The 27,111-nt window shown below is 37.7% G+C and overlaps 32 non-coding genes across 32 annotated transcripts; all 32 read left to right on the top strand.

The window, feature by feature from the left end:
- The first annotated feature begins 748 nt into the window (after positions 1 to 748).
- Positions 749 to 820, top strand: trnac-gca (transfer RNA cysteine (anticodon GCA)). The gene has a single exon. It is a non-coding gene; the product is annotated as a tRNA-Cys (tRNA).
- A 423-nt stretch (positions 821 to 1,243) lies between these two features.
- On the top strand, positions 1,244 to 1,315 carry trnac-gca (transfer RNA cysteine (anticodon GCA)). The gene has a single exon. It is a non-coding gene; the product is annotated as a tRNA-Cys (tRNA).
- A 703-nt stretch (positions 1,316 to 2,018) lies between these two features.
- Positions 2,019 to 2,090, top strand: trnac-gca (transfer RNA cysteine (anticodon GCA)). The gene has a single exon. It is a non-coding gene; the product is annotated as a tRNA-Cys (tRNA).
- Positions 2,091 to 3,091: 1,001 nt separating this feature from the next.
- On the top strand, positions 3,092 to 3,163 carry trnac-gca (transfer RNA cysteine (anticodon GCA)). The gene has a single exon. It is a non-coding gene; the product is annotated as a tRNA-Cys (tRNA).
- Positions 3,164 to 3,586: 423 nt separating this feature from the next.
- trnac-gca (transfer RNA cysteine (anticodon GCA)) lies at positions 3,587 to 3,658 on the top strand. The gene has a single exon. It is a non-coding gene; the product is annotated as a tRNA-Cys (tRNA).
- A 703-nt stretch (positions 3,659 to 4,361) lies between these two features.
- On the top strand, positions 4,362 to 4,433 carry trnac-gca (transfer RNA cysteine (anticodon GCA)). Its single transcript has one exon. It is a non-coding gene; the product is annotated as a tRNA-Cys (tRNA).
- Positions 4,434 to 5,134: 701 nt separating this feature from the next.
- On the top strand, positions 5,135 to 5,206 carry trnac-gca (transfer RNA cysteine (anticodon GCA)). The gene has a single exon. It is a non-coding gene; the product is annotated as a tRNA-Cys (tRNA).
- A 700-nt stretch (positions 5,207 to 5,906) lies between these two features.
- trnac-gca (transfer RNA cysteine (anticodon GCA)) lies at positions 5,907 to 5,978 on the top strand. The gene has a single exon. It is a non-coding gene; the product is annotated as a tRNA-Cys (tRNA).
- A 700-nt stretch (positions 5,979 to 6,678) lies between these two features.
- Positions 6,679 to 6,750, top strand: trnac-gca (transfer RNA cysteine (anticodon GCA)). Its single transcript has one exon. It is a non-coding gene; the product is annotated as a tRNA-Cys (tRNA).
- A 699-nt stretch (positions 6,751 to 7,449) lies between these two features.
- On the top strand, positions 7,450 to 7,521 carry trnac-gca (transfer RNA cysteine (anticodon GCA)). The gene has a single exon. It is a non-coding gene; the product is annotated as a tRNA-Cys (tRNA).
- Positions 7,522 to 8,222: 701 nt separating this feature from the next.
- trnac-gca (transfer RNA cysteine (anticodon GCA)) lies at positions 8,223 to 8,294 on the top strand. The gene has a single exon. It is a non-coding gene; the product is annotated as a tRNA-Cys (tRNA).
- Positions 8,295 to 8,994: 700 nt separating this feature from the next.
- On the top strand, positions 8,995 to 9,066 carry trnac-gca (transfer RNA cysteine (anticodon GCA)). The gene has a single exon. It is a non-coding gene; the product is annotated as a tRNA-Cys (tRNA).
- Positions 9,067 to 9,766: 700 nt separating this feature from the next.
- Positions 9,767 to 9,838, top strand: trnac-gca (transfer RNA cysteine (anticodon GCA)). Its single transcript has one exon. It is a non-coding gene; the product is annotated as a tRNA-Cys (tRNA).
- Positions 9,839 to 10,539: 701 nt separating this feature from the next.
- Positions 10,540 to 10,611, top strand: trnac-gca (transfer RNA cysteine (anticodon GCA)). The gene has a single exon. It is a non-coding gene; the product is annotated as a tRNA-Cys (tRNA).
- A 700-nt stretch (positions 10,612 to 11,311) lies between these two features.
- On the top strand, positions 11,312 to 11,383 carry trnac-gca (transfer RNA cysteine (anticodon GCA)). The gene has a single exon. It is a non-coding gene; the product is annotated as a tRNA-Cys (tRNA).
- Positions 11,384 to 12,083: 700 nt separating this feature from the next.
- trnac-gca (transfer RNA cysteine (anticodon GCA)) lies at positions 12,084 to 12,155 on the top strand. Its single transcript has one exon. It is a non-coding gene; the product is annotated as a tRNA-Cys (tRNA).
- Positions 12,156 to 12,575: 420 nt separating this feature from the next.
- On the top strand, positions 12,576 to 12,647 carry trnac-gca (transfer RNA cysteine (anticodon GCA)). The gene has a single exon. It is a non-coding gene; the product is annotated as a tRNA-Cys (tRNA).
- A 700-nt stretch (positions 12,648 to 13,347) lies between these two features.
- On the top strand, positions 13,348 to 13,419 carry trnac-gca (transfer RNA cysteine (anticodon GCA)). The gene has a single exon. It is a non-coding gene; the product is annotated as a tRNA-Cys (tRNA).
- A 699-nt stretch (positions 13,420 to 14,118) lies between these two features.
- trnac-gca (transfer RNA cysteine (anticodon GCA)) lies at positions 14,119 to 14,190 on the top strand. Its single transcript has one exon. It is a non-coding gene; the product is annotated as a tRNA-Cys (tRNA).
- Positions 14,191 to 14,891: 701 nt separating this feature from the next.
- Positions 14,892 to 14,963, top strand: trnac-gca (transfer RNA cysteine (anticodon GCA)). The gene has a single exon. It is a non-coding gene; the product is annotated as a tRNA-Cys (tRNA).
- A 700-nt stretch (positions 14,964 to 15,663) lies between these two features.
- On the top strand, positions 15,664 to 15,735 carry trnac-gca (transfer RNA cysteine (anticodon GCA)). Its single transcript has one exon. It is a non-coding gene; the product is annotated as a tRNA-Cys (tRNA).
- Positions 15,736 to 16,435: 700 nt separating this feature from the next.
- On the top strand, positions 16,436 to 16,507 carry trnac-gca (transfer RNA cysteine (anticodon GCA)). Its single transcript has one exon. It is a non-coding gene; the product is annotated as a tRNA-Cys (tRNA).
- Positions 16,508 to 17,206: 699 nt separating this feature from the next.
- Positions 17,207 to 17,278, top strand: trnac-gca (transfer RNA cysteine (anticodon GCA)). Its single transcript has one exon. It is a non-coding gene; the product is annotated as a tRNA-Cys (tRNA).
- Positions 17,279 to 18,559: 1,281 nt separating this feature from the next.
- On the top strand, positions 18,560 to 18,631 carry trnac-gca (transfer RNA cysteine (anticodon GCA)). The gene has a single exon. It is a non-coding gene; the product is annotated as a tRNA-Cys (tRNA).
- A 1,281-nt stretch (positions 18,632 to 19,912) lies between these two features.
- On the top strand, positions 19,913 to 19,984 carry trnac-gca (transfer RNA cysteine (anticodon GCA)). The gene has a single exon. It is a non-coding gene; the product is annotated as a tRNA-Cys (tRNA).
- Positions 19,985 to 20,986: 1,002 nt separating this feature from the next.
- trnac-gca (transfer RNA cysteine (anticodon GCA)) lies at positions 20,987 to 21,058 on the top strand. Its single transcript has one exon. It is a non-coding gene; the product is annotated as a tRNA-Cys (tRNA).
- A 1,002-nt stretch (positions 21,059 to 22,060) lies between these two features.
- trnac-gca (transfer RNA cysteine (anticodon GCA)) lies at positions 22,061 to 22,132 on the top strand. Its single transcript has one exon. It is a non-coding gene; the product is annotated as a tRNA-Cys (tRNA).
- A 1,002-nt stretch (positions 22,133 to 23,134) lies between these two features.
- Positions 23,135 to 23,206, top strand: trnac-gca (transfer RNA cysteine (anticodon GCA)). The gene has a single exon. It is a non-coding gene; the product is annotated as a tRNA-Cys (tRNA).
- Positions 23,207 to 23,907: 701 nt separating this feature from the next.
- Positions 23,908 to 23,979, top strand: trnac-gca (transfer RNA cysteine (anticodon GCA)). Its single transcript has one exon. It is a non-coding gene; the product is annotated as a tRNA-Cys (tRNA).
- A 421-nt stretch (positions 23,980 to 24,400) lies between these two features.
- trnac-gca (transfer RNA cysteine (anticodon GCA)) lies at positions 24,401 to 24,472 on the top strand. Its single transcript has one exon. It is a non-coding gene; the product is annotated as a tRNA-Cys (tRNA).
- A 702-nt stretch (positions 24,473 to 25,174) lies between these two features.
- On the top strand, positions 25,175 to 25,246 carry trnas-gga (transfer RNA serine (anticodon GGA)). Its single transcript has one exon. It is a non-coding gene; the product is annotated as a tRNA-Ser (tRNA).
- A 422-nt stretch (positions 25,247 to 25,668) lies between these two features.
- Positions 25,669 to 25,740, top strand: trnac-gca (transfer RNA cysteine (anticodon GCA)). The gene has a single exon. It is a non-coding gene; the product is annotated as a tRNA-Cys (tRNA).
- Positions 25,741 to 27,111: the final 1,371 nt, after the last annotated feature.

Raw genomic sequence — 27,111 nt, 5'->3', positions numbered from 1 at the left:
TAGACTTCAGATCAATAGGTCTCAGATTTAAATTTTTTGTCAACTTGGAATCAAACACTTTAAGGGTACGTTTTCAAAGAGAGAGTTTTCCTCATTAGGTTATGTTGATCACAAGCTCAAATCTCCCTTATTAGACCATTTCTCAGGATCAAATCCTGGCACCCCCTTGAAATCAAGTACTTTCTAAGTGTATCTTGAGAGAGGGAGTGCTCCTTTTTTGGTTATGTTACTCAGTCTAAAATGTCCCTCATTCAATGTTTTTTCTCTGTCAGACAGTTCCTAACAGAGGTGGAAGTGCAATAGACTTCAGATCAATAAGTCTCAGATTGTAATTTTTTGTCAACTTGAAATCAAACACTTTATGGGTATGTTTTCAAAGAGAGAGTTTTCTTTATTAGGTTATGTTGATCACAAGCTAAAATCTCCCTTATTAGACAATTTCTCAGGATCAAATCCTGGCACCTCCTTGAAATCAAGTACTTTCTCTGTGTTTCTTGAGAGAGGGAGTGCTCTGCAAAAATGTCCCTCATTAGATGGTTTTTCTCTGTCAGACAGTTCCTAACAGAGGTGGAAGTGCAACAGACTTCAGATCAATAGGTCTCAGATTGTAATATATTTGTCATCTTGAAATCAAATACTTTATGGGTATGTTTTCAGGGAGAGAGTGTTCTTCATTAGTTTTTGTTGATCGCCAGCTATAATGTCCCATATTAGACAATTTTTCCGCCTTTAGACCGTTTCTAGCAGAGGGGGTATAGCTCAGTGGTAGAGCATTTGACTGCAGATCAAGAGGTCCCTAGTTCAAATCCTGATGCCCCCTTTAAATCAATTGCTTTCAAAGAGTATTTTGAGGGTAGAGGACTCATTTTTTGAATATGTTACTCAGGGAAAATTGTCCCTTATTAGACAATTTCTCACGTTCAAATCCTGGCACCCCCTTGAAATCAAGTTCTTTCTAAGTGTATCTTGAGAGAGGGAGTGCTCCTTTTTTGGTTATGTTACTCAGTCTAAAATGTCCCTCATTCAATGTTTTTTCTATGTCAGACAGTTCCTAACAGAGGTGGAAGTGCAATAGACTTCAGATCAATAGGTCTCAGATTGTAATATATTTGTCATCTTGAAATCAAATACTTTATGGGTATGTTTTCAGAGAGAGAGAGTGTTCTTCATTAGTTTTTGTTGATCTCCAGCTATAATGTCCCTTATTAGACATTTTCTCCGCCTTCAGACAGTTTCTAGCAGAGGGGGTATAGCTCAGTGGTAGAGCATTTGACTGCAGATCAAGAGGTCCCAGTTTCAATTCCTGATGCCCCCTTAAAATCAAGTGCTTTTTAAGAGTATTTTGAGGGTATAGGACTTTTTTTCAGAATATGTTACTCAGGCAAAATTGTCCCTTATTAGACAATTTCTCAAGTTCAAATCCTGTCACCCCCTTTAAATCAAGTACTTTCTAAGTGTATTTTGAGAGAGGGAGTGCTCCTTTTTTTGGTTATGTTACTCAGTCTAAAATGTCCCTCATTCAATGTTTTTTCTCTGTCAGACAGTTCCTAACAGAAGTGGAAGTGCAATAGACTTCAGATCAATAGGTCTCAGATTGTAATTTTTTTTGTCAACTTGAAATCAAACACTTTATGGGTATGTTTTCAAAGAGAGAGTTTTCTTTATTAGGTTATGTTGATCACAAGCTAAAATCTCCCTTATTAGACAATTTCTCAGGATCAAATCCTGGCGCCCCCTTGAAATCAAGTACTTTCTCGGTGTTTCTTGAGAGAGGAAGTGCTCTGCTAAAATGTCCCTCATTAGATGGTTTTTCTCTGTCAGACAGTTCCTAACAGAGGTGGAAGTGCAACAGACTTCAGATCAATAGGTCTCAGATTGTAATATATTTGTCATCTTGAAATCAAATACTTTATGGGTATGTTTTCAGAGAGAGAGTGTTCTTCATTAGTTTTTGTTGATCGCCAGCTATAATGTCCCATATTAGACAATTTTTCCGCCTTTAGACAGTTTCTAGCAGAGGGTGTATAGCTCAGTGGTAGAGCATTTGACTGCAGATCAAAAGGTCCCAGGTTCAAATCCTGGTGCCCCCTTTAAATCAAGTGCTTTCAAATAGTATTTTGAGGGTAGAGGACTCTTTTTTTGAATATGTTACTCAGGGAAAATTGTCCCTTATTAGACAATTTCTCACGTTCAAATCCTGGCACCCCCTTGAAATCAAGTACTTTCTAAGTGTATCTTGAGAGAGGGAGTGCTCCTTTTTTTGGTTATGTTACTCAGTCTAAAATGTCCCTCATTCAATGGTTTTTCTCTGTCAGACAGTTCCTATCAGAGGTGGAAGTGCAATAGACTTCAGATCAATAGGTCTCAGATTTAAATTTTTTGTCAACTTGGAATCAAACACTTTAAGGGTACGTTTTCAAAGAGAGAGTTTTCCTCATTAGGTTATGTTGATCACAAGCTCAAATCTCCCTTATTAGACCATTTCTCAGGATCAAATCCTGGCACCCCCTTGAAATCAAGTACTTTCTAAGTGTATCTTGAGAGAGGGAGTGCTCCTTTTTTGGTTATGTTACTCAGTCTAAAATGTCCCTCATTCAATGTTTTTTCTCTGTCAGACAGTTCCTAACAGAGGTGGAAGTGCAATAGACTTCAGATCAATAAGTCTCAGATTGTAATTTTTTGTCAACTTGAAATCAAACACTTTATGGGTATGTTTTCAAAGAGAGAGTTTTCTTTATTAGGTTATGTTGATCACAAGCTAAAATCTCCCTTATTAGACAATTTCTCAGGATCAAATCCTGGCACCTCCTTGAAATCAAGTACTTTCTCTGTGTTTCTTGAGAGAGGGAGTGCTCTGCAAAAATGTCCCTCATTAGATGGTTTTTCTCTGTCAGACAGTTCCTAACAGAGGTGGAAGTGCAACAGACTTCAGATCAATAGGTCTCAGATTGTAATATATTTGTCATCTTGAAATCAAATACTTTATGGGTATGTTTTCAGGGAGAGAGTGTTCTTCATTAGTTTTTGTTGATCGCCAGCTATAATGTCCCATATTAGACAATTTTTCCGCCTTTAGACCGTTTCTAGCAGAGGGGGTATAGCTCAGTGGTAGAGCATTTGACTGCAGATCAAGAGGTCCCTAGTTCAAATCCTGATGCCCCCTTTAAATCAATTGCTTTCAAAGAGTATTTTGAGGGTAGAGGACTCATTTTTTGAATATGTTACTCAGGGAAAATTGTCCCTTATTAGACAATTTCTCACGTTCAAATCCTGGCACCCCCTTGAAATCAAGTTCTTTCTAAGTGTATCTTGAGAGAGGGAGTGCTCCTTTTTTGGTTATGTTACTCAGTCTAAAATGTCCCTCATTCAATGTTTTTTCTATGTCAGACAGTTCCTAACAGAGGTGGAAGTGCAATAGACTTCAGATCAATAGGTCTCTGATTGTAATATATTTGTCATCTTGAAATCAAATACTTTATGGGTATGTTTTCAGAGAGAGAGAGTGTTCTTCATTAGTTTTTGTTGATCTCCAGCTATAATGTCCCTTATTAGACATTTTCTCCGCCTTCAGACAGTTTCTAGCAGAGGGGGTATAGCTCAGTGGTAGAGCATTTGACTGCAGATCAAGAGGTCCCAGTTTCAATTCCTGATGCCCCCTTAAAATCAAGTGCTTTTTAAGAGTATTTTGAGGGTATAGGACTTTTTTTCAGAATATGTTACTCAGGCAAAATTGTCCCTTATTAGACAATTTCTCAAGTTCAAATCCTGTCACCCCCTTTAAATCAAGTACTTTCTAAGTGTATTTTGAGAGAGGGAGTGCTCCTTTTTTTGGTTATGTTACTCAGTCTAAAATGTCCCTCATTCAATGTTTTTTCTCTGTCAGACAGTTCCTAACAGAAGTGGAAGTGCAATAGACTTCAGATCAATAGGTCTCAGATTGTAATTTTTTTTGTCAACTTGAAATCAAACACTTTATGGGTATGTTTTCAAAGAGAGAGTTTTCTTTATTAGGTTATGTTGATCACAAGCTAAAATCTCCCTTATTAGACAATTTCTCAGGATCAAATCCTGGCGCCCCCTTGAAATCAAGTACTTTCTCGGTGTTTCTTGAGAGAGGAAGTGCTCTGCTAAAATGTCCCTCATTAGATGGTTTTTCTCTGTCAGACAGTTCCTAACAGAGGTGGAAGTGCAACAGACTTCAGATCAATAGGTCTCAGATTGTAATATATTTGTCATCTTGAAATCAAATACTTTATGGGTATGTTTTCAGAGAGAGAGTGTTCTTCATTAGTTTTTGTTGATCGCCAGCTATAATGTCCCATATTAGACAATTTTTCCGCCTTTAGACAGTTTCTAGCAGAGGGTGTATAGCTCAGTGGTAGAGCATTTGACTGCAGATCAAAAGGTCCCAGGTTCAAATCCTGGTGCCCCCTTTAAATCAAGTGCTTTCAAATAGTATTTTGAGGGTAGAGGACTCTTTTTTTGAATATGTTACTCAGGGAAAATTGTCCCTTATTAGACAATTTCTCACGTTCAAATCCTGGCACCCCCTTGAAATCAAGTACTTTCTAAGTGTATCTTGAGAGAGGGAGTGCTCCTTTTTTGGTTATGTTACTCAGTCTAAAATGTCCCTCATTCAATGTTTTTTCTCTGTCAGACAGTTCCTAACAGAGGTGGAAGTGCAATAGACTTCAGATCAATAGGTCTCAGATTGTAATTTTTTTGTCAACTTGAAATCAAACACTTTATGGGTATGTTTTCAAAGAGAGAGTTTTCTTTATTAGGTTATGTTGATCACAAGCTAAAATCTCCCTTATTAGACAATTTCTCAGGATCAAATCCTGGCGCCACCTTGAAATCAAGTACTTTCTCTGTGTTTCTTGAGAGAGGGAGTGCTCTGCAAAAATGTCCCTCATTAGATGTTTTTTCTCTGTCAGACAGTTCCTAACAGAGGTGGAAGTGCAACAGACTTCAGATCAATAGGTCTCAGATTGTAATATATTTGTCATCTTGAAATCAAATACTTTATGTGTATGTTTTCAGAGAGAGAGTGTTCTTCATTAGTTCTTGTTGATCTCCAGCTATAATGTCCCATATTAGACAATTTTTCCGCCTTTAGACAGTTTCTAGCAGAGGGTGTATAGCTCAGTGGTAGAGCAGTTGACTGCAGATCAAGAGGTCCCAGGTTCAAATCCTGGTGCCCCCTTTAATCAAGTGCTTTGAAAGAGTATTTTGAGGGTAGAGGACTCTTTTTTTGAATATGTTACTCAGGGAAAATTGTCCCTTATTAGACAATTTCTCACGTTCAAATCCTGGCACCCCCTTGAAATCAAGTACTTTCTAAGTGTATCTTGAGAGAGGGAGTGCTCCTTTTTTGGTTATGTTACTCAGTCTAAAATGTCCCTCATTCAATGTTTTTTCTCTGTCAGACAGTTCCTAACAGAGGTGGAAGTGCAAAAGACGTCAGATCAATAGGTCTCAGATTGTAATTTTTTTGTCAACTTGAAATCAAACACTTTATGGGTATGTTTTCAAAGAGAGAGTTTTCTTTATTAGGTTATGTTGATCACAAGCTAAAATCTCCCTTATTAGACAATTTCTCAGGATCAAATCCTGGCGCCCCCTTGAAATCAAGTACTTTCTCGGTGTTTCTTGAGAGAGGAAGTGCTCTGCAAAAATGTCCCTCATTAGATGGTTTTTCTCTGTCAGACAGTTCCTAATAGAGGTGGAAGTGCAACAGACTTCAGATCAATAGGTCTCAGATTGTAATATATTTGTCATCTTGAAATCAAAAACTTTATGGGTATGTTTTCAGAGAGAGAGTGTTCGTCATTAGTTTTTGTTGATCTCCAGCTATAATGTCCCATATTAGACAATTTTTCCGCCTTTAGACAGTTGCTAGCAGAGGGGGTATAGCTCAGCGGTAGAGCATTTGACTGCAGATCAAGAGGTCCCAGGTTCAAATCCTGATGCCCCCTTTAAATCAAGTGCTTTCAAATAGTATTTTGAGGGTAGAGGACTCTTTTTTTGAATATGTTACTCAGGGAAAATTGTCCCTTATTAGACAATTTCTCACGTTCAAATCCTGGCACCCCCTTGAAATCAAGTTCTTTCTAAGTGCATCTTGAGAGAGGGAGTGCTCCTTTTTTGGTTATGTTACTCAGTCTAAAATGTCCCTCATTCAATGTTTTTTCTCTGTCAGACAGTTCCTAACAGAGGTGGAAGTGAAATAGACTTCAGATCAATAGGTCTCAGATTGTAATTTTTTGTCAACTTGAAATCAAACACTTTATGGGTATGTTTTCAAAGAGAGAGTTTTCTTTATTAGGTTATGTTGATCACAAGCTAAAACCTCCCTTATTAGACAATTTCTCAGGATCAAATCCTGGCGCCCCCTTGAAATCAAGTACTTTCTCGGTGTTTCTTGAGAGAGGAAGTGCTCTGCAAAAATGTCCCTCATTAGATGGTTTTTCTCTGTCAGACAGTTCCTAACAGAGGTGGAAGTGCAACAGACTTCAGATCAATAGGTCTCAGATTGTAATATATTTGTCATCTTGAAATCAAAAACTTTATGGGTATGTTTTCAGAGAGAGAGTGTTCTTCATTAGTTTTTGTTGATCTCCAGCTATAATGTCCCATATTAGACAATTTTTCCGCCTTTAGACAGTTTCTAGCAGAGGGGGTATAGCTCAGTGGTAGAGCATTTGACTGCAGATCAAGAGGTCCCAGGTTCAAATCCTGATGCCCCCTTAAAATCAAGTGCTTTCAAAGAGTACTTTGAGGGTAGAGTACTTTATTTCGAATATGTTACTCAGGGAAAAGTGTCCCTTACTAGACAATTTCTCACGTTCAAATCCTGGCACCCCCTTGAAATCAAGTACTTTCTAAGTGTATCTTGAGAGAGGGAGTACTCCTTTTTTGGTTATGTTACTCAGTCTAAAATGTCCCTCATTCAATGTTTTTTCTCTGTCAGACAGTTCCTAACAGAGGTGGAAGTGCAATAGACTTCAGATCAATAGGTCTCAGATTGTAATTTTTTGTCAACTTGAAATCAAACACTTTATGGGTATGTTTTCAAAGAGAGAGTTTTCTTTATTAGGTTATGTTGATCACAAGCTAAAATCTCCCTTATTAGACAATTTCTCAGGATCAAATCCTGGCGCCCCCTTGAAATCAAGTACTTTCTCGGTGTTTCTTGAGAGAGGAAGAGCTCTGCAAAAATGTCCCTCATTAGATGGTTTTTCTCTGTCAGACAGTTCCTAATAGAGGTGGAAGTGCAACAGACTTCAGATCAATAGGTCTCAGATTGTAATATATTTGTCATCTTGAAATCAAAAACTTTATGGGTATGTTTTCAGAGAGAGAGTGTTCTTCATTAGTTTTTGTTGATCTCCAGCTATAATGTCCCTTATTAGACAATTAATCAGCCTTTATACAGTTTCTAGAAGAGGGGGTATAGCTCAGTGGTAGAGCATTTGACTGCAGATCAAGAGGTCCCAGGTTCAAATCCTGATACCCCCTTTAAATCAAGTGCTTTCAAAGATTATTTTGAGGGTAGAGGACTCTTTTTTTGAATATGTTACTCAGGGAAAATTGTCCCTTATTAGACAATTTCTCACGTTCAAATCCTGGCACCCCCTTGAAATCAAGTACTTTCTAAGTGTATCTTGAGAGAGGGAGTGCTCCTTTTTTGGTTATGTTACTCAGTCTAAAATGTCCCTCATTCAATGTTTTTTCTCTGTCAGACAGTTCCTAACAGAGGTGGAAGTGCAATAGACTTCAGATCAATAGGTCTCAGATTGTAATTTTTTTGTCAACTTGAAATCAAACACTTTATGGGTATGTTTTCAAAGAGAGAGTTTTCTTTATTAGGTTATGTTGATCACAAGCTAAAATCTCCCTTATTAGACAATTTCTCAGGATCAAATCCTGGCGCCACCTTGAAATCAAGTACTTTCTCTGTGTTTCTTGAGAGAGGGAGTGCTCTGCAAAAATGTCCCTCATTAGATGTTTTTTCTCTGTCAGACAGTTCCTAACAGAGGTGGAAGTGCAACAGACTTCAGATCAATAGGTCTCAGATTGTAATATATTTGTCATCTTGAAATCAAATACTTTATGTGTATGTTTTCAGAGAGAGAGTGTTCTTCATTAGTTCTTGTTGATCTCCAGCTATAATGTCCCATATTAGACAATTTTTCCGCCTTTAGACAGTTTCTAGCAGAGGGTGTATAGCTCAGTGGTAGAGCAGTTGACTGCAGATCAAGAGGTCCCAGGTTCAAATCCTGGTGCCCCCTTTAATCAAGTGCTTTGAAAGAGTATTTTGAGGGTAGAGGACTCTTTTTTTGAATATGTTACTCAGGGAAAATTGTCCCTTATTAGACAATTTCTCACGTTCAAATCCTGGCACCCCCTTGAAATCAAGTACTTTCTAAGTGTATCTTGAGAGAGGGAGTGCTCCTTTTTTGGTTATGTTACTCAGTCTAAAATGTCCCTCATTCAATGTTTTTTCTCTGTCAGACAGTTCCTAACAGAGGTGGAAGTGCAAAAGACGTCAGATCAATAGGTCTCAGATTGTAATTTTTTTGTCAACTTGAAATCAAACACTTTATGGGTATGTTTTCAAAGAGAGAGTTTTCTTTATTAGGTTATGTTGATCACAAGCTAAAATCTCCCTTATTAGACAATTTCTCAGGATCAAATCCTGGCGCCCCCTTGAAATCAAGTACTTTCTCGGTGTTTCTTGAGAGAGGAAGTGCTCTGCAAAAATGTCCCTCATTAGATGGTTTTTCTCTGTCAGACAGTTCCTAATAGAGGTGGAAGTGCAACAGACTTCAGATCAATAGGTCTCAGATTGTAATATATTTGTCATCTTGAAATCAAAAACTTTATGGGTATGTTTTCAGAAAGAGAGTGTTCGTCATTAGTTTTTGTTGATCTCCAGCTATAATGTCCCATATTAGACAATTTTTCCGCCTTTAGACAGTTGCTAGCAGAGGGGGTATAGCTCAGCGGTAGAGCATTTGACTGCAGATCAAGAGGTCCCAGGTTCAAATCCTGATGCCCCCTTTAAATCAAGTGCTTTCAAATAGTATTTTGAGGGTAGAGGACTCTTTTTTTGAATATGTTACTCAGGGAAAATTGTCCCTTATTAGACAATTTCTCACGTTCAAATCCTGGCACCCCCTTGAAATCAAGTTCTTTCTAAGTGCATCTTGAGAGAGGGAGTGCTCCTTTTTTGGTTATGTTACTCAGTCTAAAATGTCCCTCATTCAATGTTTTTTCTCTGTCAGACAGTTCCTAACAGAGGTGGAAGTGAAATAGACTTCAGATCAATAGGTCTCAGATTGTAATTTTTTGTCAACTTGAAATCAAACACTTTATGGGTATGTTTTCAAAGAGAGAGTTTTCTTTATTAGGTTATGTTGATCACAAGCTAAAATCTCCCTTATTAGACAATTTCTCAGGATCAAATCCTGGCGCCCCCTTGAAATCAAGTACTTTCTCGGTGTTTCTTGAGAGAGGAAGTGCTCTGCTAAAATGTCCCTCATTAGATGGTTTTTCTCTGTCAGACAGTTCCTAACAGAGGTGGAAGTGCAACAGACTTCAGATCAATAGGTCTCAGATTGTAATATATTTGTCATCTTGAAATCAAATACTTTATGGGTATGTTTTCAGAGAGAGAGTGTTCTTCATTAGTTTTTGTTGATCGCCAGCTATAATGTCCCATATTAGACAATTTTTCCGCCTTTAGACAGTTTCTAGCAGAGGGTGTATAGCTCAGTGGTAGAGCATTTGACTGCAGATCAAAAGGTCCCAGGTTCAAATCCTGGTGCCCCCTTTAAATCAAGTGCTTTCAAATAGTATTTTGAGGGTAGAGGACTCTTTTTTTGAATATGTTACTCAGGGAAAATTGTCCCTTATTAGACAATTTCTCACGTTCAAATCCTGGCACCCCCTTGAAATCAAGTACTTTCTAAGTGTATCTTGAGAGAGGGAGTGCTCCTTTTTTGGTTATGTTACTCAGTCTAAAATGTCCCTCATTCAATGTTTTTTCTCTGTCAGACAGTTCCTAACAGAGGTGGAAGTGCAATAGACTTCAGATCAATAGGTCTCAGATTGTAATTTTTTTGTCAACTTGAAATCAAACACTTTATGGGTATGTTTTCAAAGAGAGAGTTTTCTTTATTAGGTTATGTTGATCACAAGCTAAAATCTCCCTTATTAGACAATTTCTCAGGATCAAATCCTGGCGCCACCTTGAAATCAAGTACTTTCTCTGTGTTTCTTGAGAGAGGGAGTGCTCTGCAAAAATGTCCCTCATTAGATGTTTTTTCTCTGTCAGACAGTTCCTAACAGAGGTGGAAGTGCAACAGACTTCAGATCAATAGGTCTCAGATTGTAATATATTTGTCATCTTGAAATCAAATACTTTATGTGTATGTTTTCAGAGAGAGAGTGTTCTTCATTAGTTCTTGTTGATCTCCAGCTATAATGTCCCATATTAGACAATTTTTCCGCCTTTAGACAGTTTCTAGCAGAGGGTGTATAGCTCAGTGGTAGAGCAGTTGACTGCAGATCAAGAGGTCCCAGGTTCAAATCCTGGTGCCCCCTTTAATCAAGTGCTTTGAAAGAGTATTTTGAGGGTAGAGGACTCTTTTTTTGAATATGTTACTCAGGGAAAATTGTCCCTTATTAGACAATTTCTCACGTTCAAATCCTGGCACCCCCTTGAAATCAAGTACTTTCTAAGTGTATCTTGAGAGAGGGAGTGCTCCTTTTTTGGTTATGTTACTCAGTCTAAAATGTCCCTCATTCAATGTTTTTTCTCTGTCAGACAGTTCCTAACAGAGGTGGAAGTGCAAAAGACGTCAGATCAATAGGTCTCAGATTGTAATTTTTTTGTCAACTTGAAATCAAACACTTTATGGGTATGTTTTCAAAGAGAGAGTTTTCTTTATTAGGTTATGTTGATCACAAGCTAAAATCTCCCTTATTAGACAATTTCTCAGGATCAAATCCTGGCGCCCCCTTGAAATCAAGTACTTTCTCGGTGTTTCTTGAGAGAGGAAGTGCTCTGCAAAAATGTCCCTCATTAGATGGTTTTTCTCTGTCAGACAGTTCCTAATAGAGGTGGAAGTGCAACAGACTTCAGATCAATAGGTCTCAGATTGTAATATATTTGTCATCTTGAAATCAAAAACTTTATGGGTATGTTTTCAGAGAGAGAGTGTTCGTCATTAGTTTTTGTTGATCTCCAGCTATAATGTCCCATATTAGACAATTTTTCCGCCTTTAGACAGTTGCTAGCAGAGGGGGTATAGCTCAGCGGTAGAGCATTTGACTGCAGATCAAGAGGTCCCAGGTTCAAATCCTGATGCCCCCTTTAAATCAAGTGCTTTCAAATAGTATTTTGAGGGTAGAGGACTCTTTTTTTGAATATGTTACTCAGGGAAAATTGTCCCTTATTAGACAATTTCTCACGTTCAAATCCTGGCACCCCCTTGAAATCAAGTTCTTTCTAAGTGCATCTTGAGAGAGGGAGTGCTCCTTTTTTGGTTATGTTACTCAGTCTAAAATGTCCCTCATTCAATGTTTTTTCTCTGTCAGACAGCTCCTAACAGAGGTGGAAGTGAAATAGACTTCAGATCAATAGGTCTCAGATTGTAATTTTTTGTCAACTTGAAATCAAACACTTTATGGGTATGTTTTCAAAGAGAGAGTTTTCTTTATTAGGTTATGTTGATCACAAGCTAAAACCTCCCTTATTAGACAATTTCTCAGGATCAAATCCTGGCGCCCCCTTGAAATCAAGTACTTTCTCGGTGTTTCTTGAGAGAGGAAGTGCTCTGCAAAAATGTCCCTCATTAGATGGTTTTTCTCTGTCAGACAGTTCCTAACAGAGGTGGAAGTGCAACAGACTTCAGATCAATAGGTCTCAGATTGTAATATATTTGTCATCTTGAAATCAAAAACTTTATGGGTATGTTTTCAGAGAGAGAGTGTTCTTCATTAGTTTTTGTTGATCTCCAGCTATAATGTCCCATATTAGACAATTTTTCCGCCTTTAGACAGTTTCTAGCAGAGGGGGTATAGCTCAGTGGTAGAGCATTTGACTGCAGATCAAGAGGTCCCAGGTTCAAATCCTGATGCCCCCTTAAAATCAAGTGCTTTCAAAGAGTACTTTGAGGGTAGAGTACTTTATTTCGAATATGTTACTCAGGGAAAAGTGTCCCTTACTAGACAATTTCTCACGTTCAAATCCTGGCACCCCCTTGAAATCAAGTACTTTCTAAGTGTATCTTGAGAGAGGGAGTACTCCTTTTTTGGTTATGTTACTCAGTCTAAAATGTCCCTCATTCAATGTTTTTTCTCTGTAAAACAGTTCCTAACAGAGGTGGAAGTGCAACAGACTTCAGATCAATAGGTCTCAGATTGTAATATATTTGTCATCTTGAAATCAAAAACTTTATGGGTATGTTTTCAGAGAGAGAGTGTTCGTCATTAGTTTTTGTTGATCTCCAGCTATAATGTCCCATATTAGACAATTTTTCCGCCTTTAGACAGTTGCTAGCAGAGGGGGTATAGCTCAGCGGTAGAGCATTTGACTGCAGATCAAGAGGTCCCAGGTTCAAATCCTGATGCCCCCTTTAAATCAAGTGCTTTCAAATAGTATTTTGAGGGTAGAGGACTCTTTTTTTGAATATGTTACTCAGGGAAAATTGTCCCTTATTAGACAATTTCTCACGTTCAAATCCTGGCACCCCCTTGAAATCAAGTTCTTTCTAAGTGCATCTTGAGAGAGGGAGTGCTCCTTTTTTGGTTATGTTACTCAGTCTAAAATGTCCCTCATTCAATGTTTTTTCTCTGTCAGACAGTTCCTAACAGAGGTGGAAGTGAAATAGACTTCAGATCAATAGGTCTCAGATTGTAATTTTTTGTCAACTTGAAATCAAACACTTTATGGGTATGTTTTCAAAGAGAGAGTTTTCTTTATTAGGTTATGTTGATCACAAGCTAAAACCTCCCTTATTAGACAATTTCTCAGGATCAAATCCTGGCGCCCCCTTGAAATCAAGTACTTTCTCGGTGTTTCTTGAGAGAGGAAGTGCTCTGCAAAAATGTCCCTCATTAGATGGTTTTTCTCTGTCAGACAGTTCCTAACAGAGGTGGAAGTGCAACAGACTTCAGATCAATAGGTCTCAGATTGTAATATATTTGTCATCTTGAAATCAAAAACTTTATGGGTATGTTTTCAGAGAGAGAGTGTTCTTCATTAGTTTTTGTTGATCTCCAGCTATAATGTCCCATATTAGACAATTTTTCCGCCTTTAGACAGTTTCTAGCAGAGGGGGTATAGCTCAGTGGTAGAGCATTTGACTGCAGATCAAGAGGTCCCAGGTTCAAATCCTGATGCCCCCTTAAAATCAAGTGCTTTCAAAGAGTACTTTGAGGGTAGAGTACTTTATTTCGAATATGTTACTCAGGGAAAAGTGTCCCTTACTAGACAATTTCTCACGTTCAAATCCTGGCACCCCCTTGAAATCAAGTACTTTCTAAGTGTATCTTGAGAGAGGGAGTACTCCTTTTTTGGTTATGTTACTCAGTCTAAAATGTCCCTCATTCAATGTTTTTTCTCTGTCAGACAGTTCCTAACAGAGGTGGAAGTGCAATAGACTTCAGATCAATAGGTCTCAGATTGTAATTTTTTGTCAACTTGAAATCAAACACTTTATGGGTATGTTTTCAAAGAGAGAGTTTTCTTTATTAGGTTATGTTGATCACAAGCTAAAATCTCCCTTATTAGACAATTTCTCAGGATCAAATCCTGGCGCCCCCTTGAAATCAAGTACTTTCTCGGTGTTTCTTGAGAGAGGAAGAGCTCTGCAAAAATGTCCCTCATTAGATGGTTTTTCTCTGTCAGACAGTTCCTAATAGAGGTGGAAGTGCAACAGACTTCAGATCAATAGGTCTCAGATTGTAATATATTTGTCATCTTGAAATCAAAAACTTTATGGGTATGTTTTCAGAGAGAGAGTGTTCTTCATTAGTTTTTGTTGATCTCCAGCTATAATGTCCCTTATTAGACAATTTTTCAGCCTTTATACAGTTTCTAGAAGAGGGGGTATAGCTCAGTGGTAGAGCATTTGACTGCAGATCAAGAGGTCCCAGGTTCAAATCCTGATACCCCCTTTAAATCAAGTGCTTTCAAAGATTATTTTGAGGGTAGAGGACTCTTTTTTTGAATATGTTACTCAGGGAAAATTGTCCCTTATTAGACAATTTCTCACGTTCAAATCCTGGCACCCCCTTGAAATCAAGTACTTTCTAAGTGTATCTTGAGAGAGGGAGTGCTCCTTTTTTGGTTATGTTACTCAGTCTAAAATGTCCCTCATTCAATGTTTTTTCTCTGTCAGACAGTTCCTAACAGAGGTGGAAGTGCAATAGACTTCAGATCAATAGGTCTCAGATTGTAATTTTTTTGTCAACTTGAAATCAAACACTTTATGGGTATGTTTTCAAAGAGAGAGTTTTCTTTATTAGGTTATGTTGATCACAAGCTAAAATCTCCCTTATTAGACAATTTCTCAGGATCAAATCCTGGCGCCACCTTGAAATCAAGTACTTTCTCTGTGTTTCTTGAGAGAGGGAGTGCTCTGCAAAAATGTCCCTCATTAGATGTTTTTTCTCTGTCAGACAGTTCCTAACAGAGGTGGAAGTGCAACAGACTTCAGATCAATAGGTCTCAGATTGTAATATATTTGTCATCTTGAAATCAAATACTTTATGTGTATGTTTTCAGAGAGAGAGTGTTCTTCATTAGTTCTTGTTGATCTCCAGCTATAATGTCCCATATTAGACAATTTTTCCGCCTTTAGACAGTTTCTAGCAGAGGGTGTATAGCTCAGTGGTAGAGCAGTTGACTGCAGATCAAGAGGTCCCAGGTTCAAATCCTGGTGCCCCCTTTAATCAAGTGCTTTGAAAGAGTATTTTGAGGGTAGAGGACTCTTTTTTTGAATATGTTACTCAGGGAAAATTGTCCCTTATTAGACAATTTCTCACGTTCAAATCCTGGCACCCCCTTGAAATCAAGTACTTTCTAAGTGTATCTTGAGAGAGGGAGTGCTCCTTTTTTGGTTATGTTACTCAGTCTAAAATGTCCCTCATTCAATGTTTTTTCTCTGTCAGACAGTTCCTAACAGAGGTGGAAGTGCAAAAGACGTCAGATCAATAGGTCTCAGATTGTAATTTTTTTGTCAACTTGAAATCAAACACTTTATGGGTATGTTTTCAAAGAGAGAGTTTTCTTTATTAGGTTATGTTGATCACAAGCTAAAATCTCCCTTATTAGACAATTTCTCAGGATCAAATCCTGGCGCCCCCTTGAAATCAAGTACTTTCTCGGTGTTTCTTGAGAGAGGAAGTGCTCTGCAAAAATGTCCCTCATTAGATGGTTTTTCTCTGTCAGACAGTTCCTAATAGAGGTGGAAGTGCAACAGACTTCAGATCAATAGGTCTCAGATTGTAATATATTTGTCATCTTGAAATCAAAAACTTTATGGGTATGTTTTCAGAGAGAGAGTGTTCGTCATTAGTTTTTGTTGATCTCCAGCTATAATGTCCCATATTAGACAATTTTTCCGCCTTTAGACAGTTGCTAGCAGAGGGGGTATAGCTCAGCGGTAGAGCATTTGACTGCAGATCAAGAGGTCCCAGGTTCAAATCCTGATGCCCCCTTTAAATCAAGTGCTTTCAAATAGTATTTTGAGGGTAGAGGACTCTTTTTTTGAATATGTTACTCAGGGAAAATTGTCCCTTATTAGACAATTTCTCACGTTCAAATCCTGGCACCCCCTTGAAATCAAGTTCTTTCTAAGTGCATCTTGAGAGAGGGAGTGCTCCTTTTTTGGTTATGTTACTCAGTCTAAAATGTCCCTCATTCAATGTTTTTTCTCTGTCAGACAGTTCCTAACAGAGGTGGAAGTGAAATAGACTTCAGATCAATAGGTCTCAGATTGTAATTTTTTGTCAACTTGAAATCAAACACTTTATGGGTATGTTTTCAAAGAGAGAGTTTTCTTTATTAGGTTATGTTGATCACAAGCTAAAATCTCCCTTATTAGACAATTTCTCAGGATCAAATCCTGGCGCCCCCTTGAAATCAAGTACTTTCTCGGTGTTTCTTGAGAGAGGAAGTGCTCTGCAAAAATGTCCCTCATTAGATGGTTTTTCTCTGTCAGACTGTTCCTAATAGAGGTGGAAGTGCAACAGACTTCAGATCAATAGGTCTCAGATTGTAATATATTTGTCATCTTGAAATCAAAAACTTTATGGGTATGTTTTCAGAGAGAGAGTGTTCTTCATTATTTTTTGTTGATCTCCAGCTATAATGTCCCATATTAGACAATTTTTCCGCCTTTAGACAGTTTCTAGCAGAGGGGGTATAGCTCAGTGGTAGAGCATTTGACTGCAGATCAAGAGGTCCCAGGTTCAAATCCTGATGCCCCCTTAAAATCAAGTGCTTTCAAAGAGTACTTTGAGGGTAGAGTACTTTATTTCGAATATGTTACTCAGGGAAAAGTGTCCCTTACTAGACAATTTCTCACGTTCAAATCCTGGCACCCCCTTGAAATCAAGTACTTTCTAAGTGTATCTTGAGAGAGGGAGTACTCCTTTTTTGGTTATGTTACTCAGTCTAAAATGTCCCTCATTCAATGTTTTTTCTCTGTCAGACAGTTCCTAACAGAGGTGGAAGTGCAATAGACTTCAGATCAATAGGTCTCAGATTGTAATTTTTTGTCAACTTGAAATCAAACACTTTATGGGTATGTTTTCAAAGAGAGAGTTTTCTTTATTAGGTTATGTTGATCACAAGCTAAAATCTCCCTTATTAGACAATTTCTCAGGATCAAATCCTGGCGCCCCCTTGAAATCAAGTACTTTCTCGGTGTTTCTTGAGAGAGGAAGTGCTCTGCAAAAATGTCCCTCATTAGATGGTTTTTCTCTGTCAGACAGTTCCTAATAGAGGTGGAAGTGCAACAGACTTCAGATCAATAGGTCTCAGATTGTAATATATTTGTCATCTTGAAATCAAAAACTTTATGGGTATGTTTTCAGAGAGAGAGTGTTCTTCATTAGTTTTTGTTGATCTCCAGCTATAATGTCCCTTATTAGACAATTTTTCAGCCTTTATACAGTTTCTAGAAGAGGGGGTATAGCTCAGTGGTAGAGCATTTGACTGCAGATCATGAGGTCCCAGGTTCAAATCCTGATACCCCCTTTAAATCAAGTGCTTTCAAAGATTATTTTGAGGGTAGAGGACTCTTTTTTTTAATATGTTAAGCAGGGAAAATTGTCCCTTATTAGACAATTTTTTACGTTCAAATCCTGGCACCCCCTTGAAATCAAGTACTTTCTAAGTGTATCTTGAGAGAGGGAGTGCTCCTTTTTTGGTTATGTTACTCAGTCTAAAATGTCCCTCATTCAATGGTTTTTCTCTGTCAGACAGTTCCTATCAGAGGTGGAAGTGCAATATACTTCAGATCAATAGGTCTCAGATTGTAATTTTTTTGTCAACTTGAAATCAAACACTTTATGGGTATGTTTTCAAAGAGAGAGTTTTCTTTATTAGGTTATGTTGATCACAAGCTAAAATCTCCCTCTAATTGACAATTTTTAGGATCAAATACTGGCGCCCCCTTGAAATCAAGTACTTTCTCAGTATTTCTTGAGAGAGGTAGTGCTCTGCTAAAATGTCCCTCATTAGATGGTTTTTCTCTGTCAGACAGTTCCTATCAGAGGTGGTAGTGAAATATACTTCAGATCAATAGGTCTCAGATTGTAATTTTTTTGTCGACTTGAAATCAAACACTTTATGGGTACGTTTTCAAAGAGAGAGTTTTCTTTATTAGGTTATGTTGATCACAAGCTAAAATCTCCCTTATTAGACCATTTCTCAGGATCAAATCCTGGCACCCCCTTGAAATCAAGTACTTTCTAAGTGTATCTTGAGAGAGGGAGTACTCCTTTTTTGGTTATGTTACTCAGTCTAAAATGTCCCTCATTCAATGTTTTTTCTCTGTCAGACAGTTCCTAACAGAGGTGGAAGTGCAATAGACTTCAGATCAATAGGTCTCAGATTGTAATTTTTTGTCAACTTGAAATCAAACACTTTATGGGTATGTTTTCAAAGAGAGAGTTTTCTTTATTAGGTTATGTTGATCACAAGCTAAAATCTCCCTTATTAGACAATTTCTCAGGATCAAATCCTGGCGCCCCCTTGAAATCAAGTACTTTCTCGGTGTTTCTTGAGAGAGGAAGTGCTCTGCAAAAATGTCCCTCATTAGATGGTTTTTCTCTGTCAGACAGTTCCTAATAGAGGTGGAAGTGCAACAGACTTCAGATCAATAGGTCTCAGATTGTAATATATTTGTCAACTTGAAATCAAAAACTTTATGGGTATGTTTTCAGAGAGAGAGTGTTCTTCATTAGTTTTTGTTGATCTCCAGCTATAATGTCCCTTATTAGACAATTTTTCAGCCTTTATACAGTTTCTAGAAGAGGGGGTATAGCTCAGTGGTAGAGCATTTGACTGCAGATCAAGAGGTCCCAGGTTCAAATCCTGATACCCCCTTTAAATCAAGTGCTTTCAAAGATTATTTTGAGGGTAGAGGACTCTTTTTTTTAATATGTTAAGCAGGGAAAATTGTCCCTTATTAGACAATTTTTTACGTTCAAATCCTGGCACCCCCTTGAAATCAAGTACTTTCTAAGTGTATCTTGAGAGAGGGAGTGCTCCTTTTTTGGTTATGTTACTCAGTCTAAAATGTCCCTCATTCAATGGTTTTTCTCTGTCAGACAGTTCCTATCAGAGGTGGAAGTGCAATATACTTCAGATCAATAGGTCTCAGATTGTAATTTTTTTGTCAACTTGAAATCAAACACTTTATGGGTATGTTTTCAAAGAGAGAGTTTTCTTTATTAGGTTATGTTGATCACAAGCTAAAATCTCCCTTATTAGACAATTTTTAGGATCAAATACTGGCGCCCCCTTGAAATCAAGTACTTTCTCAGTGTTTCTTGAGAGAGGTAGTGCTCTGCTAAAATGTCCCTCATTAGATGTTTTTTCTCTGTCAGACAGTTCCTATCAGAGGTGGTAGTGCAATATACTTCAGATCAATAGGTCTCAGATTGTAATTTTTTTGTCGACTTGAAATCAAACACTTTATGGGTACGTTTTCAAAGAGAGAGTTTTCTTTATTAGGTTATGTTGATCACAAGCTAAAATCTCCCTTATTAGACCATTTCTCAGGATCAAATCCTGGCACCCCCTTGAAATCAAGTACTTTCTAAGTGTATCTTGAGAGAGGGAGTGCTCCTTTTTTGGTTATGTTACTCAGTCTAAAATGTCCCTCATTCAATGGTCTTTCTCTGTCAGACAGTTCCTAAGAGAGGTGGAAGTGCAATAGACTTCAGATCAATAGGTCTCAGATTGTAATATATTTGTCATCTTGAAATCAAATACTTTATGGGTATGTTTTCAGAGAGAGAGTGTTCTTCATTAGTTTTTGTTGATCTCCAGCTTTAATGTCCCTTATTAGACAATTTCTCAGGATCAAATCCTGGCGCCCCCTTGAAATCAAGTACTTTCTCGGTGTTTCTTGAGAGAGGGAGTGCTCTGCTAAAATGTCCCTCATTAGATGTTTTTTCTCTGTCAGACAGTTCCTAACAGAGGTGGAAGTGCAATAGACTTCAGATCAATAGGTCTCAGATTGTAATATATTTGTCATCTTGAAATCAAATACTTTATGGGTATGTTTTCAGAGAGAGAGTGTTCTTCATTAGTTTTTGTTGATCTCCAGCTATAATGTCCCTTATTAGACAATTTTTCCGCCTTTAGACAGTTTCTAGCAGAGGGGGTATAGCTCAGTGGTAGAGTATTTGACTGCAGATCAAGAGGTCCCAGGTTCAAATCCTGATACTCCCTTTAAATCAAGTGCTTTCAAACAGTATTTTGAGGGTAGAGGACTCTTTTTTCGAATATGTTACTCAGGGAAAAGTGTCCCTTATTAGACAATTTCTCACGTTCAAATCCTGGCACCCCCTTGAAATCAAGTACTTTCTAAGTGTATTTTGAGAGAGGGAGTGCTCCTTTTTTGGTTATGTTACTCAGTCTAAAATGTCCTTCATTCAATGGTTTTTCTCTGTCAGACAGTTCCTATCAGAGGTGGAAGTGCAATAGACTTCAGATCAATAGGTCTCAGATTGTAATTTTTTTGTCAACTTGAAATCAAACACTTTATGGGTACGTTTTCAAAGAGAGAGTTTTCTTTATTAGGTTATGTTGATCACAAGCTAAAATCTCCCTTATTAGACCATTTCTCAGGATCAAATCCTGGCGCCCCCTTGAAATCAAGTACTTTCTAAGTGTATCTTGAGAGAGGGAGTGCTCCTTTTTTGGTTATGTTACTCAGTCTAAAATGTCCCTCATTCAATGTTTTTTCTCTATCAGACAGTTCCTAACAGAGGTGGAAGTGCAACAGACTTCAGATCAATAGGTCTCAGATTGTAATATATTTGTCATCTTGAAATCAAATACTTTATGGGTATGTTTTCAGAGAGAGAGTGTTCTTCATTAGTTTTTTTTGATCTCCAGCTATAATGTCCCTTATTAGACAATTTCTCAGGATCAAATCCTGGCACCCCCTTGAAATCAAGTACTTTCTCGGTGTTTCTTGAGAGAGGGAGTGCTCTGCTAAAATGTCCCTCATTAGATGTTTTTTCTCTGTCAGACAGTTCCTAACAGAGGTGGAAGTGCAACAGACTTCAGATCAATAGGTCTCAGATTGTAATATATTTGTCATCTTGAAATCAAATACTTTATGGGTATGTTTTCAGAGAGAGAGTGTTCTTCATTAGTTTTTGTTGATCTCCAGCTATAATGTCCCTTATTAGACAATTTTTCCGCCTTTAGACAGTTTCTAGCAGAGGGGGTATAGCTCAGTGGTAGAGTATTTGACTGCAGATCAAGAGGTCCCAGGTTCAAATCCTGATGCCCCCTTTAAATCAAGTGCTTTCAAATAGTATTTTGAGGGTAGAGGACTCTTTTTTCGAATATGTTACTCAGGGAAAATTGTCCCTTATTAGACAATTTCTTCAATTCAAATCCTGGCACCCCCTTGAAATCAAGTACTTTCTAAGTGTATCTTGAGAGAGGGAGTGCTCCTTTTTTGGTTATGTTACTCAGTCTAAAATGTCCCTCATTCAATGTTTTTTCTCTGTCAGACAGTTCCTAACAGAGGTGGAAGTGCAATAGACTTCAGATCAATAGGTTTCAGATTGTAATTTTTTTGTCAACTTGAAATCAAACACTTTATGCGTATGTTTTCAAAGAGAGAGTTTTCTATATTAGGTTATGTTGATCACAAGCTAAAATCTACCTTATTAGACAATTACTCAGGATCAAATCCTGAAGCCCCCTTGAAATCAAGTACTTTCTCGGTGTTTCTTGAGAGAGGGAGTGCTCCTTTTTTGGTTATGTTACTCAGTCTAAAATGTCCCTCATTCAATGTTTTTTCTCTATCAGACAGTTCCTAACAGAGGTGGAAGTGCAATAGACTTCAGATCAATAGGTCTCAGATTGTAATTTTTTTGTCAACTTGAAATCAAACACTTTATGGGAACGTTTTCAAAGAGAGAGTTTTCTTTATTAGGTTATGTTGATCACAAGCTAAAATCTACCTTATTAGACAATTTCTCAGGATCAAATCCTGGCGCCCCCTTGAAATCAAGTACTTTCTCGGTGTTTCTTGAGAGAGGGAGTGCTCTGCTAAAATGTCCCTCATTAGATGGTTTTTCTCTGTCAGACAGTTCCTAACAGAGGTGGAAGTGCAACAGACTTCAGATCAATAGGTCTCAGATTGTAATATATTTGTCATCTTGAAATCAAATACTTTATGGGTATGTTTTCAGAGAGAGAGTGTTCTTCATTAGTTTTTGTTGATCTCCAGCTATAATGTCCCTTATTAGACAATTTTTCCGCCTTTAGACAGTTTCTAGCAGAGGGGGTATAGCTCAGTGGTAGATTATTTGACTGCAGATCAAGAGGTCCCAGGTTCAAATCCTGATGCCCCCTATAAATCAAGTGCTTTCAAATAGTATTTTGAGGGTAGAGGACTCTTTTTTCGAATATGTTACTCAGGGAAAATTGTCCCTTATTAGACAATTTCTTCAATTCAAATCCTGGCACCACCTTGAAATCAAGTACTTTCTAAGTGTATCTTGAGAGAGGGAGTGCTCCTTTTTTGGTTATGTTACTCAGTCTAAAATGTCCCTCATTCAATGTTTTTTCTCTGTCAGACAGTTCCTAACAGAGGTGGAAGTGCAATAGACTTCAGATCAATAGGTTTCAGATTGTAATTTTTTTGTCAACTTGAAATCAAACACTTTATGGGTATGTTTTCAAAGAGAGAGTTTTCTTTATTAGGTTATGTTGATCACAAGCTAAAATCTACCTTATTAGACAATTACTCAGGATCAAATCCTGAAGCCCCCTTGAAATCAAGTACTTTCTCGGTATTTCTTGAGAGAGGGAGTGCTCCTTTTTTGGTTATGTTACTCAGTCTAAAATGTCCCTCATTCAATGTTTTTTCTCTATCAGACAGTTCCTAACAGAGGTGGAAGTGCAATAGACTTCAGATCAAAAGGTCTCAGATTGTAATTTTTTTGTCAACTTGAAATCAAACACTTTATGGGTACGTTTTCAAAGAGAGAGTTTTCTTTATTAGGTTATGTTGATCACAAGCTAAAATCTACCTTATTAGACAATTTCTCAGGATCAAATCCTGGCGCCCCCTTGAAATCAAGTACTTTCTCGGTGTTTCTTGAGAGAGGGAGTGCTCTGCTAAAATGTCCCTCATTAGATGGTTTTTCTCTGTCAGACAGTTCCTAACAGAGGTGGAAGTGCAACAGACTTCAGATCAATAGGTCTCAGATTGTAATATATTTGTCATCTTGAAATCAAATACTTTATGGGTATGTTTTCAGAGAGAGAGTGTTCTTCATTAGTTTTTGTTGATCTCCAGCTATAATGTCCCTTATTAGACAATTTTTCCGCCTTTAGACAGTTTCTAGCAGAGGGGGTATAGCTCAGTGGTAGAGTATTTGACTGCAGATCAAGAGGTCCCAGGTTCAAATCCTGATGCCCCCTATAAATCAAGTGCTTTCAAATAGTATTTTGAGGGTAGAGGACTCTTTTTTCGAATATGTTACTCAGGGGAAATTGTCCCTTATTAGACAATTTCTTCAATTCAAATCCTGGCACCACCTTGAAATCAAGTACTTTCTAAGTGTATCTTGAGAGAGGGAGTGCTCCTTTTTTGGTTATGTTACTCAGTCTAAAATGTCCCTCATTCAATGTTTTTTCTCTGTCAGACAGTTCCTAACAGAGGTGGAAGTGCAATAGACTTCAGATCAATAGGTTTCAGATTGTAATTTTTTTGTCAACTTGAAATCAAACACTTTATGGGTATGTTTTCAAAGAGAGAGTTTTCTTTATTAGGTTATGTTGATCACAAGCTAAAATCTACCTTATTAGACAATTTCTCAGGATCAAATCCTGGCGCCCCCTTGAAATCAAGTACTTTCTCGGTGTTTCTTGAGAGAGGGAGTGCTCTGCTAAAATGTCCCTCATTAGATGGTTTTTCTCTGTCAGACAGTTCCTAACAGAGGTGGAAGTGCAACAGACTTCAGATCAATAGGTCTCAGATTGTAATATATTTGTCATCTTGAAATCAAATACTTTATGGGTATGTTTTCAGAGAGAGAGTGTTCTTCATTCGTTTTTGTTGATCTCCAGCTATAATGTCCCTTATTAGACAATTTTTCCGCCTTTAAACAGTTTCTAGCAGAGGGGGCATAGCTCAGTGGTAGAGCATATGACTGCAGATCAAGAGGTCCCAGGTTCAAATCCTGATGCCCCCTAAAAATCAAGTGCTTGCAAATAGTACTTTGAGCGTATAGGACTTTTTTTCCGAATATGTTACTAAGGCAAAATTGTCCCTTATTAGACAGTTTCTCAAGTACAAATCCTGGCACCCCCTTGAAATCAAGTACTTTCTAAGTGTAGCTTGAGAGAGGGAGTGCTCCTTTTTTGGTTATGTTACTCAGTCTAAAATGTCCCTCATTCAATGTTTTTTCTCTGTCAGACAGTTCCTATCAGAGGTGGAAGTGCAATAGACTTCAGATCAATAGGTCTCAGATTGTAATTTTTTTGTCATCTTGAAATCAAATACTTTATGGGTATGTTTTCAGAGAGAGAGTGCTCTTCATTAGTTTTTGTTGATCTCCAGCTATAATGTCCCTTATTAGACAATTTTTCCGCCTTTAGACAGTTTCTAGCAGAGGGGTTATAGCTCAGTGGTAGAGCATTTGACTGCAGATCAAGAGGTCCTAGGTTCAAATCCTGATGCCCCCTTTAAAACAAGTGCTTTCAAAGAGTTGTTTTGTGAGTAGAGGACCCTTTTTCCGAATATGTTACTAAGGGAAAATTGTCCCTTATTAGACAATTTCTTTCGTTCAAATCCTGGCACCGCCTTGAAATCAAGTACTTTCTAAGTGTATCTTGAGAGAGGGAGTGCTCCTTTTTTGGTTATGTTACTCAGTCTAAAATGTCCCTCATTCAATGTTTTTTCTCTGTCAGACAGTTCCTATCAGAGGTGGAAGTGCAATAGACTTCAGATCAATAGGTCTCAGATTGTAATATATTTGTCAACTTGAAATCAAACACTTTATGGGTACGTTTTCAAAGAGAGAGTTTTCTTTATTAGGTTATGTTGATCACAAGCTAAAATCTCCCTTATTAGACAATTTCTCAGGATCAAATCCTGGCGCCCCCTTGAAATCAAGTACTTTCTCTGTGTTTCTTGAGAGAGGAAGTGCTCTGCAAAAATGTCCCTCATTAGATGGTTTTTCTCTGTCAGACTGTTCCTAATAGAGGTGGAAGTGCAACAGACTTCAGATCAATAGGTCTCAGATTGTAATATATTTGTCATCTTGAAATCAAAAACTTTATGGGTATGTTTTCAGAGAGAGAGTGTTCTTCATTATTTTTTGTTGATCTCCAGCTATAATGTCCCTTATTAGACAATTTTTCAGCCTTTAGACAGGTTCTAGTAGAGGGGGTATAGCTCAGTGGTAGAGCATTTGACTGGAGATCAAGAGGTCCCAGGTTCAAATCCTGATGCCCCCTTTAAATCAAGTGCTTTCAAAGAGTATTTTGAGGGTAGAGGACTCTTTTTTTGAATATGTTACTCAGGGAAAATTGTCCCTAATTAGACAATTTCTCACGTTCAAATCCTGGCACCCCCTTGAAATCAAGTACTTTCTAAGTGTATCTTGAGAGAGGGAGTGCTCCTTTTTTTGGTTATGTTACTCAGTCTAAAATGTCCCTCATTCAATGGTTTTTCTCTGTCAGACAGTTCCTAACAGAGGTGGAAGTGCAACAGACTTCAGATCAATAGGTCTCAGATTGTAATATATTTGTCATCTTGAAATCAAATACTTTATGGGTATGTTTTCAGAGAGAGAGTGTTCTTCATTAGTTTTTGTTGATCTCCAGCTATAATGTCCCTTATTAGACAATTTTTCAGCCTTTAGACAGTTTCTAGCAGAGGGGGTATAGCTCAGTGGTAGAGCATTTCACTGCAGATCAAGAGGTCCCAGGTTCAAATCATGATACCCCCTTTAAATCAAGTGCTTTCAAAGATTATTTTGAGGGTAGAGGACTCTTTTTTTTAATATGTTAAGCAGGGAAAATTGTCCCTTATTAGACAATTTTTTACGTTCAAATCCTGGCACCCCCTTGAAATCAAGTACTTTCTAAGTGTATCTTGATTTTTTGTCAACTTGAAATCAAACACTTTATGGGTATGTTTTCAAAGAGAGAGTTTTCTTTATTAGGTTATGTTGATCACAAGCTAAAATCTCCCTTATTAGACAATTTCTCAGGATCAAATCCTGGCGCCCCCTTGAAATCAAGTACTTTCTCGGTGTTTCTTGAGAGAGGAAGTGCTCTGCAAAAATGTCCCTCATTAGATGGTTTTTCTCTGTCAGACTGTTCCTAATAGAGGTGGAAGTGCAACAGACTTCAGATCAATAGGTCTCAGATTGTAATATATTTGTCATCTTGAAATCAAAAACTTTATGGGTATGTTTTCAGAGAGAGAGTGTTCTTCATTATTTTTTGTTGATCTCCAGCTATAATGTCCCATATTAGACAATTTTTCCGCCTTTAGACAGTTTCTAGCAGAGGGGGAGAGGGTCAGGATCAAATCCTGGCGCCCCCTTGAAATCAAGTACTTTCTCGGTGTTTCTTGAGAGAGGAAGTGCTCTGCAAAAATGTCCCTCATTAGATGGTTTTTCTCTGTCAGACAGTTCCTAATAGAGGTGGAAGTGCAACAGACTTCAGATCAATAGGTCTCAGATTGTAATATATTTGTCATCTTGAAATCAAAAACTTTATGGGTATGTTTTCAGAGAGAGAGTGCTCCTTTTTTGGTTATGTTACTCAGTCTAAAATGTCCCTCATTCAATGGTTTTTCTCTGTCAGACAGTTCCTATCAGAGGTGGAAGTGCAATATACTTCAGATCAATAGGTCTCAGATTGTAATTTTTTTGTCAACTTGAAATCAAACACTTTATGGGTATGTTTTCAAAGAGAGAGTTTTCTTTATTAGGTTATGTTGATCACAAGCTAAAATCTCCCTCTAATTGACAATTTTTAGGATCAAATACTGGCGCCCCCTTGAAATCAAGTACTTTCTCAGTGTTTCTTGAGAGAGGTAGTGCTCTGCTAAAATGTCCCTCATTAGATGGTTTTTCTCTGTCAGACAGTTCCTATCAGAGGTGGTAGTGAAATATACTTCAGATCAATAGGTCTCAGATTGTAATTTTTTTGTCGACTTGAAATCAAACACTTTATGGGTACGTTTTCAAAGAGAGAGTTTTCTTTATTAGGTTATGTTGATCACAAGCTAAAATCTCCCTTATTAGACCATTTCTCAGGATCAAATCCTGGCACCCCCTTGAAATCAAGTACTTTCTAAGTGTATCTTG

This window comes from Oncorhynchus clarkii, chromosome 31 (genome assembly GCF_045791955.1).
Source record: "Oncorhynchus clarkii lewisi isolate Uvic-CL-2024 chromosome 31, UVic_Ocla_1.0, whole genome shotgun sequence".
In the NCBI taxonomy this organism is placed as follows: domain Eukaryota; kingdom Metazoa; phylum Chordata; class Actinopteri; order Salmoniformes; family Salmonidae; genus Oncorhynchus; species Oncorhynchus clarkii.
The sequence above is the reverse complement of the archived record's forward strand: the minus strand, read 5'-3'. Positions and strand labels throughout refer to the sequence as shown.